The sequence below is a fragment of the Saccostrea cucullata genome, unplaced genomic scaffold, assembly GCF_032062105.1.
Source record: "Saccostrea cucullata isolate Sc308-1 unplaced genomic scaffold, CSIRO_AGI_Scuc_v1 ctg1182, whole genome shotgun sequence".
NCBI classification, from domain to species: Eukaryota; Metazoa; Mollusca; class Bivalvia; order Ostreida; family Ostreidae; genus Saccostrea; species Saccostrea cuccullata.
In genome coordinates, this window is record NW_026925962.1 from 37,036 (window position 1) to 47,511 (window position 10,476).

The window sequence follows — 10,476 nt, forward strand, 5'->3', positions numbered from 1 at the left end:
GACAAACTCTCATTAATATGATTATGATATTTAAAAACCTAAAGAAATGATTTTCAGTTATGTTCAAGTTAGATGGAGACCTCCCTCCGTATCCAATTAAGTAATTATATTACATCATCGAATGTCAAGGTCATTTCAAAATAACAACACGTGCGTGACAGTTAGACGGTTTGGAAAAGACATTTATGTTTTATTCAATTTGACTTTTAAAAATTAATTTGTTGGTATAATGTACCCTTATTTTTTTTAAGAAACGACAGACACTCCTATCTAAGAGAACTTCAACTGAATCCATTTCATGTAGCATTGGAATCGCTGTATGAATTTTTCATTAACTAATACTTTCTTTTCAAATTAAAAAATGGTCACGTATTTTTATATATATAAATGTACATTATAAATTACAAGAAGTATATAAAAGCCATACATAATTACTAATATTCAGCTGACTCTCTTACATGTACTTGGAATTTTCGTTTTTCCTTTTAATCTTCTCTACAAAGAGAAGTCGTTGGGTTTACTTTCTAGATTTATGAAACGTACGTAACCAAGCTTTCTATACACCCTGTGTAAATTAGATTTCCCTGGATGATGTATGTGTGCCTTGTCACCGTGTAATTAACTATAATTAACTATAGTAGATGTACTCCCGCAGACCAACACCTAAAATACAATCTTCCTTTTCTTTTTTTTCAATCAGACATGTTTACCGGACACCTTGCTGGCGATCCTTTACATCCCACTTACAGCTGACACAACCATGAAATAATAATACTCACACTTTAAAGGAAGATTCCTGTTAAATTGGTGTGCCTGTTTCTCTGAGATTGATGCAGAGTTTCTTTTCACATTTTCCAATTACATTTTAGGAAAATATGCATTAAAATAATACTCAGGAGGGACTGATTTCAAGACTTTTTTTTTTTCTCTCATACATATACATAGCCATTAAATGCTGCAGTGCTTCAAATTTAAGCCTTTCACTGGCAATCAGGGCATTTGAGCACTGAGAAATTTTCAACTTGCCTACGCCTACCGTGATATGGGGCCTTGTTTTTTTAAGGTCACGTGTGAAAGTTGAAGACAAGCGAAAGGTGATAGTTCTCAAAAAATCTATAAACAATAAAGATATGCGAAGAGGGCCTTAGACACGGAAATTTCTGAGGTGGGACCAGGTGCCTAGGAGGAGTAAGCACCCCCTTTGATCTCTATTTGCATCGACCAGGTAGACAGAATTAAGTACAAATACAAAGTTCTTACAATAGGTATGAAACAAGTCAGTCAAAATACGCCTAAATGATGTGTTATATTTGCTAACAAGGTTATTATAAAGTCAAGAAAAGTTACGAAATGCCGACTTTAAACAAGTTTGTTGAAAGCCTTGTAGCATCAACTTATCAGTGAGTAGCATGCCTCTCTTTAAAGACTTTTAGTTGCCAGAGTAAGCTCTTGAGTAGCGGATAAGTTGGGAGACATAAATGCCATAAGCAGGTGATAATGTTATATTGGAAACATATATGAATAAAGTTGACGATGGGAAGGCTTAAATCATCTCCTTTTTCATACAATTTAATTTAGTTGTTAATTAGCCTTTATCTTCTATAGTCTGTAAAATATCAAAATATAAAACAGATTTGGCAGACTCTGTGGAGTCTTCTTTTTCAAGTTTACTTTGATAAATTAAGTCGACTTACGAAAGAAAATATGTATTCTTAATTTTTTAAAAAAAAAAAACATCGTAGATATATCAGAATGTCGAATTGAAGGCAACTCCTAGTGTTTTCCTCTTATCTTGTAAAAAAATTTTGAATAAATCCTGCTTCATAGGAATAAATAACAGGTCAGCTAAAAAAAAAAAGAGCACAATTAGTATTCATCTGAAATACCCGCAACTTATAATTCAAAGAACAGTTCGCTATACGAAGGAATAATTTCACCTTTTTTTATCGATTTTGCTCTGTGTCGGCCAGGACTTGAACTTTAAATGTAGTTGGCAAATATTAGCACCAAAATATGATTTTCAGATGTAAAACTACATGAAATTTCTTTTTAGAAATAAACTTTTAGGTATGTTTACTGGAAAAATACGTTGTTGTCAATAGTATTTTAATTCTACACAAAAATTCTTTAAGGTAATTGATAATGAATAGGTTTTGTTCGTAGGATCATTGCACCAGAGAACATTTCATTTAACAGCTTCAAAAATTAGGGATGGAACCATTAAAGATAAATAAGTATTAAAATGTTCCTGATCAAACATCAAAGTGTAGGTGAAATCATGCATGAAGCAATCCATGAAAGATTAAACCTCAGCATTTCTGCAAAGGTGTCTGGGCTACTTTTTTAGAGATCATTTTTCTTAAATTTGATTATTTAGCCTCCTTTTCCATTTGTAGATTTTAGTACTTCAGTACTATAAAATCGGTTTCGAAAACTGTAATATATATTAGAATATCTCTACTTTTTGCTAAAGTGTTGGTGTATTTTGTACTCAAAGACTTTAAAAGCTGGTACCTTTGCACTCAAAGACTTTAAAAGCTGTTTTCTTTGCACGGGGTACTTATTATTCTGCCTGTCCTATAATATCGTATCCTTAGTCACTTATTGTCTGCGATGAATCTTGCCAAAATAATTAACTTCAAGGTACACGTTGAACAATATTCAATTAATTCGATGAGATTGATAATTTACAAAAACAACAATTGTTCTTTCGGTAATAACTGATATTTAATAAATCCAAACTAATTAATAATAAAAATTTCAAACCTGAGTTATATCAGAAGAAATCTTGAAATATAAATACTTACTAAAACGAGTTATTAAATACATCAATGCGATAGGAGTATACTTAATAGAAAATTAAAATGATTTATGGCAAAAATGGACAAACAGGAAGTTCAAAATAAAGTAAAATCAATTCTTTCTTATGAATCTAGCAAGCCAGTTGTTTGCATTATTTTTATATGTACTTTATATCTATATCTTTTATTTTGATAAGTACTTTATATACCCTCTATAAAAATTATGTAATTTCTGTATCTTTGATAGTTTAAGACTCACTGTGGGTCTTAGTTTTTTATATATACTAAATATTGCGCAATAAAAGAGGGGCAATATGAAAACCATCTATACCCTGTATTGAATTCTAATAGATTGTTGGAATTTGGGCAAAATGAATACCAGAAGTGAAAAAAGAATTAGAAATATTACATGATCAGTACGCACTGATCCCAGCTGACAAAGCAGGTAACAACATTGTCTTCGTTTGTAAGGCTCATTATTAACAATTAAATCGTATTTTAGAAGAACATGAATTTAATTCCACAAGTGGTAATGCAACTTATACTCATAGTTCCCTTTCTAATAAAGAAATTCTTCAAAATTATATGTCAGTTTTGAATATTTTTAATATTCCAAACAACAAACATGAATTTGAATTACCATAATTATCTATATTGAATTCAGAAACTTCATAAGAATCTTTACAAACAAAGATGCATAGCACGTTCCAGTAAATGTTCAATCAAGCCTCTTTTTTACTCCTCACAAAGATATTAACAGTAGTGAACAGAAATATTCAAGAATACTGTTCGACAATATATTAGAGCAGTGGTGTAATGAAATATTGTACATGTATATGGAGATAACAAACTGTGTTCAAATTTAAAAAAAATGTATTCCAAATTTCAAACGCATTAAAAGACACATTCACTTTCTAAACTTCCAATATAATAATTATTGTAGTGAAACATATGGTGATAACGAATAGTATTCAAGATCAAAAGTCTATAAAACAATACAAAATAGAAGCAGAAGGAGCACGGACCTCCAAAACATCGATCGGAGGTGGGTTCAGATGCCATGGAGGAGTAAGCATTCCCTGTCGACCGGTCACCAGTGTGCTCCTTGTCATAATCGGGAAATAACGGAAAAATCCGTCGTCAATTCACTGTAAAATAATGGACTAACAATTAGTATGAAAAATGTCAGTCAGCATTTGACTCAATAATAAATTGTATTTGCTGACAAGGTCATTGTATCGACCATAGAACTTACGAAATGATGACTTATAACGAGACTGTTGATATTCTTGTTTCATGAAGTAGTTTGTCAATAATTTACCTAGTTTTAGGAATTGTTCATACGTAGAGCATGCCCTTGCGTATCGAATCAACTGAGAGATACAAACTCCGTATAAGTAAGGAAAGTTGACGATAGAAAAGTTTAGGTCATCACGTTTATCATACGTAGAGCTTGGTTGTTAGATTACCACGAACGTCTTTTTCAAGAAAAATATCCAAATAGGAAACAGTTGTGTCAGACTCTGTGATATCTTCTATCTCATGCTCACCAAGATTATATCGTATCGACATAAGAATAGAAATAACCATTGTTCATTGATAAAACGTCGTCGATATATCTAAATGTCGGGTTGAAGGCTACAGCAAGTGTTTTATTCTTTTCACGGAAATCAGCAAATCACATGTAGATACTAAAATATTCCAAGAAACTTTTGAAACATTTGAAATCACCAAATTTTACCTAAATCAACAACATAAAAACTTCTAGTCATCCAGACGATAAGAGCCAATTCACAACTAAATTGTATGACAATTCAACTTGTTCATCGTCAACTTCCTCATTTCTGTAGTAATATCTCGCTATCAACTGCGTACGGTGTTTAAATCTCCCAGATAATCAACAACATGCTCCGACTATATACGATCAATTTTTAAATGGAGGCGGGCTACTGATAGATAAATTATGTTACAGGGATTTCAACAAAGTCGACATTGAATTCTATGATTGTTATATATAATGTACTTGTTAGCAAATATAGCAAATTATAAAGCTGTATTTTGCTGACTTTTTTTCATACTAATTATTAGGCCTTTGTTTTTATTCTGAATTTGACTACAGAATATTTCGTCTATGTACGTGATCACTATATAGGGCAACCGGCCAACGGGGGATCCTTACTCTCCTCGTCACCTGAGATCGAACCCTGTTCGTTATTTTTAGACAGCAAAGCACCCCTTACAAACCATTGTTCTTTACCATTGGAAGACCAATAACAATAATTTCTACAAATTGATACTTAATATCCTAATGACCTTATTGACCTAGCCTAATTAAAATATACAAATAATTAATGTTTGGAAACTTGTCATGGCCATTTATTCACAATTTTTTCAACAAAACAACAAAATATTATTTCAAAATGGCAGCATATACACAAACAACTCAAAGCAGTAGAAACACCACCTTGACCCAAGGGACCTGGAAAAACAGTGCCCCATGGAGGTGGCATTCTCTGCAAAATTCTGCCATATCACTATATAGGGCAACCGGCCAACGGGGGATCCTTACTCTCCTCGTCACCTGAGATCGAACCCTGTTCGTTATCTTCATTTTTTTCATATACTTGCACAAGACTTTCACAAAAAGATATGAATTTAGAAATATCATTTGGGAAAAGTTTGAGGGCATCTCAAAATAAGACGATTTATTTCAAAATGGAAATAAAGGTTTGTTTTTTGAGCATGTAATAGGTAAATAACGAAGTCGATAACATTTTCGTCTTGCTGCTATAAGCAAAATCTGAAGTTGTTTACTTGTGTTTAACTTATTTTGAAATTTATTTTACATGTATATAATGGGTTGAAATGTGAAGGCAAAAAAATAGGGGTATATTAGTATACCCTAAAACCTTGAAAATAACCCGCGGCTTATTTTATGTTTTGGTACGAAAGTGGGGGTTATTTTCAAAACCGTTTTATTATTTTCAAATCGCGGCTTATTACTAGTATCAATGCAAAAAACTGGTAAGCGACGTGAACATAATCACGACTTTCTATCAATAAAATAAATGGTAATCGATAGATTGAGACATACTTGCTCGTTCTAATAATAGAATATTCAGAAAAACCTCCGTAACAGTTAAAATAATAGAGTTCGAGTGTCGTAATTCTGTGCGCCCGTTTTAAAAACGGCAAACTTTTAGCAATGGAGAACGCAAAACGTACATCGTGAATTTGTAGAAAATTTATGACTGGATTATTTTCAAAACAGGCTTATTTTCGAGTAATTTTCAATGCAAGAAAAAGGTGGCTTATTTTTAAATCCGGCTTATTATCAAATCTGTCATATTTTCAAGGTTTTTTAGGGTATTGTATGTCAAACTTTGTTGGAAAACATTGGTAATAAAATATTTTATAGCAAGACTCCATGGCATTTCTTTTGGATCAACCTTTGTACATGAATAGATCATTTCGAATCAACTGAGAAAAATGTCGGTCATTAGTAAGGAAAATTGTTCTGTAATATACGTTAGTTCTTAGAGCAACTCCTGTTTGATAGCATTACATTTTCATGACATAATAAAACAATTCTCATTAAATAATAATGATTTGAACAATAATTGAAAAGTGTTTTAATTTTGTGTGTGTGACATTGCTAAAAAGAGTAATTTACTTTAACGAATGACGGAGAATAATTATACAATTTCATTTGCCAAATCTTGTCTCAAGAGATTTCTCTAAATGGGCTATTAAGAGTAAAGCGCGCATGGGCACATCGATATAAAGTAGTCTATTTCATCGTTTTAATTACAAAACCCAAAATTATAAAACCTTGAAGAGAACACACTTAAAATATTTAACGAAAAAATTAATTTGATGTCCCTTTTTAACCAATGAATCAAAACTTCACAAAGCAATCAAAAATGAAGAAAACATTGTTTAATTTTTCAAGTATCCATTAATTTTTGCTCCATTTTTTTAAAGCTACGAATAAGAAATTGTATGAAAAATAGATAAATATCTGGGCTATTTGCATGTTCGAAGAACATTAATGCTTCAATTAAACAGTAATAATCAATTCAAAGATGCACGGTGATACGGAGAGATTTTAGGTGAAATTCAAATTAATCAATGATGAGGGAACATTCAAATTATCAAAAAAACTATGGAAAGAACAAAGTAAATGTGCAAATTGCAGACGAATATGGTTCAATGTTATTTATGTTGAAAACTGCTAGTGGTATATAATATTTACTCTAATCTATTTTTCATCATGTGTAACTGTTGATTCAATTCCTGTTAGAGTAAAAATGTAATAGCCTTCATTATATGAAAGTAAATTGTAATTCTTATGTTTCATAATTACAATTACGAGCTGATATTGCACTCTGACACACTTGAGTGTATTTGCTATCTTTTTTATTGCACTCTTTCTTTCTCATTGTTTACCTTGTTATATTGTGTGTATTTAAAAAATAACTGTGAACATGTATTTTTATATGTATATTTCTTGCATAAAATAAGCTGATCACAGGGCACAGTCACCTTTTATAATATAATATATGGAGAGAACGAATAGTATTCATGCTCAAAAGTCCTTTAAACAATACAAATTTGGAGCCGAGCAATCACGGACCTCCAAAATATCAGAGGTGGGATCAGGTTCCGTGGCGGAGTGACCATCCTATGCCGACCGGTCACACCTGTGTGCTCCTTGTCATGATCTGGAAATAACGGGAAAATCCGTCGACAACTCAAAGTATAATTAATGGACTAACAATAAGATGAAAAACGTCAGCCTTTATTTAAAGTAATGATAAATTGTATTTGCTGACAAGGTCGTTTAATCCACCATAGAATTTACGAAATTACAAACGAGACTGCTTCCTATCTACTTGTTTGCCAATAACTTACCTCGTTTTCGAAATTGAATACTAGTATATGTAGAGCATGCTCTTTCGTATCGAATCAACTGAGAGACATAAACCTCGTGTGTAGGTGATTATGGTATATTACTGCATAAGTAAAGGAAATCTAACAATTGAAAAGATATATTTTAGTCCTCATGTTTATTATAAAATTTGGTTGTTTAATTACCATTAAAGTTTTTTTCAAGTCAAACATCCAAATATGAAACAGATGTGTCAGACTCTGTGGTACATGTATCTTTTATCTCAAGCTCACTAGGATATAAAAAACAACATAGATATTGTCAATCAGAATCTTAAGCACCCTGTTCAATATCAACTTCAGAGTACTTGTGTGTACAATCAGAACGTTTCAAGAAATAATTTTGTAAATGACAAGGTAAGTAAATTTATATGTTCCATTTTCATTGAAAACGCTGCTGTCAATGATATCAAAAAGCCTGTTCAATGTAAACTTCATTATTGTGTGGAATCAGAATGTATATAAATTTGAAAAGCCGTAAGTTTTAATGTTGTTAATATTAATAAAATTTTGTGATTTCAAATTTTCCAAAAATCCTTGGAATCTTTAAGCATCCACATATACCACTTCTCGAGCATATTGTTGCACAGTACTTCTGAAGTTTCTCCTTCACTACTGTTAATATTTTAATGAGGAGTAAAGAAAGATTTGGTAGCACATTTACTGGAATTCACTTTGTGGCATTGTTTGTGAGAATTTTTATGAAGTTTAGGAATGCAGTACAGATATGGTAATTCAAATCCATGTTGGTTGTTGTGAATATGAAAAATATTCAAAACTTACGTATAATTTTGAAGAATATCCTCGTTAGAAAGTGAGCTATGGGTATAAATTGGACCAGTAGAATTAAATCCCAGTTCCTCTAAAATACAATTTGAATAATGTTTTTTCAAACAAATATAATGATGTTACCTGCTTTTTCATTAAGGACCAGTACGTACTGATCATGTTATCTATCTAATTCTTTTTTTTTCGCTTCTTGTTTCACTTCTGGTTTTCATTTTGCCCCACTTCCAACAATCTATAAGAATTCCCAAAGGTATGCAATTGCGCCCCGCTAAATTTTAGCAGGCCTATTTTTGTATTCAGATGAAGCAGGATTTGTCCAAAATCTTACACATGAAAAGAAGAACACAATTACTGTAGCCTTCGACTCAATTCAGATATATCGACGATTTATTGTCGATTAACAGTGTTTAATTTAGAAACCATTTCGATGATTCTCCTCCCATATGATAATGATAAATCACATAAATTACAAAAAAATATAATGACACGGGCATTATTTTTGATAAGGGAAATGAATTACATTACTACAAAACTCTCTATACATGTGTAACAGCATCATCACAAACCGCGGCCAAAATGTATGATCCTCTCCCATTCTGGAGGGGAGAGCTATAAGAGAAATCCGAAACGTGGCTTAGGACGATGATGTTACAGAAAATGGTTGGTAATATTTAGTCTTTGCAAGGTTAGTGCATTTATTTCAATAGCTGAAAAAAAACAACACAAGGACTCTGAAGTTGATATTAAAAAGATGTTTGACTTTCTAATTGACAATATCTAAGTAGTTTTTGGAGACCATACAGGTCTTCCAACAATAAGTTCGAATTCCCTTGGAAAGCAAAACCCCGAAATTAGCAGACGTTCTTCAAAATCTCAACTTCTTCATAGGAAGAAAACACTTGTTGTGGCCTTCAAGTGAACATTTAGATAATACTGACGGCGCATTTTCAATTAACAATGGTTACTTCCATTCATATGTCGATTCGATATATCCAAGTTAATTTGAAATCAAAAGCATCACAAAGTCAGACAAATTTGTTTCTTTAAAAAGTATACTTTATAAAAGACATTAATGGCAACACACGAAACTTCATAATAATTTTATATGACAAAGTTTTATATGAACTTCGTTAAAAGTTTATTTCCAAGTTTGTTGTAGCAACATATATCTTATCAGCTGCATATGAGTTTTCAGTCTTGTTAGCAGTTGATTCACATACGCATAGAATTTAGCATGTTTTGAATAAATTCACGCATTAAATACTATCAATTTTTAAAACGAAACAAGCTATTAACCAACAAGTTGATGGAACAAGGATGTCAACATTCTCGTTTAAAGTCATCATTTCGCAAATTTTATTGTTGATACTATGACCTTATAACCAAATATACTCGAACATCAGGAATATAATATAAAATATTTATTAATTATGGAATTTATTTCTAAATTTGCACATAACAATACCTCAATGAAACAATACTAAAAAATATTTTAATTTTGTTCTGAACCTCTACAAGATTTTAATGCAAATTAAAAAAAAATTATAAAGGCACATGTAGTTCGATCCTCAGGTTCTTAGAATCAGGCATTTGGGTAATTGAAAATGTTTCACAAAGAAGAGAAAAGTTCTCAAAGTAATTTTTACCACAGCAATAAAAAGAATAATGATTCTTGAAAGTCTCTTAATGTTATTAAAGTTAATCATATATTTAATCAGACTTAAACTGCAGGAAGTAGCATTTTGAGAGTTTTTAACAGAAAATTTTTTTACCATGGCAAATCCGAAATCAAAAACTATCACAGAATTATGTATTTTGTAGTCTACTTGTGTGCCAGTTATATTGAAATCAGACAAAAACTGTAGGAGAATAAAAAGAATTTCACAGAAATTCCTATTTTTGTAACAACTGAAATTTCGAAATCAAAAACTGATAT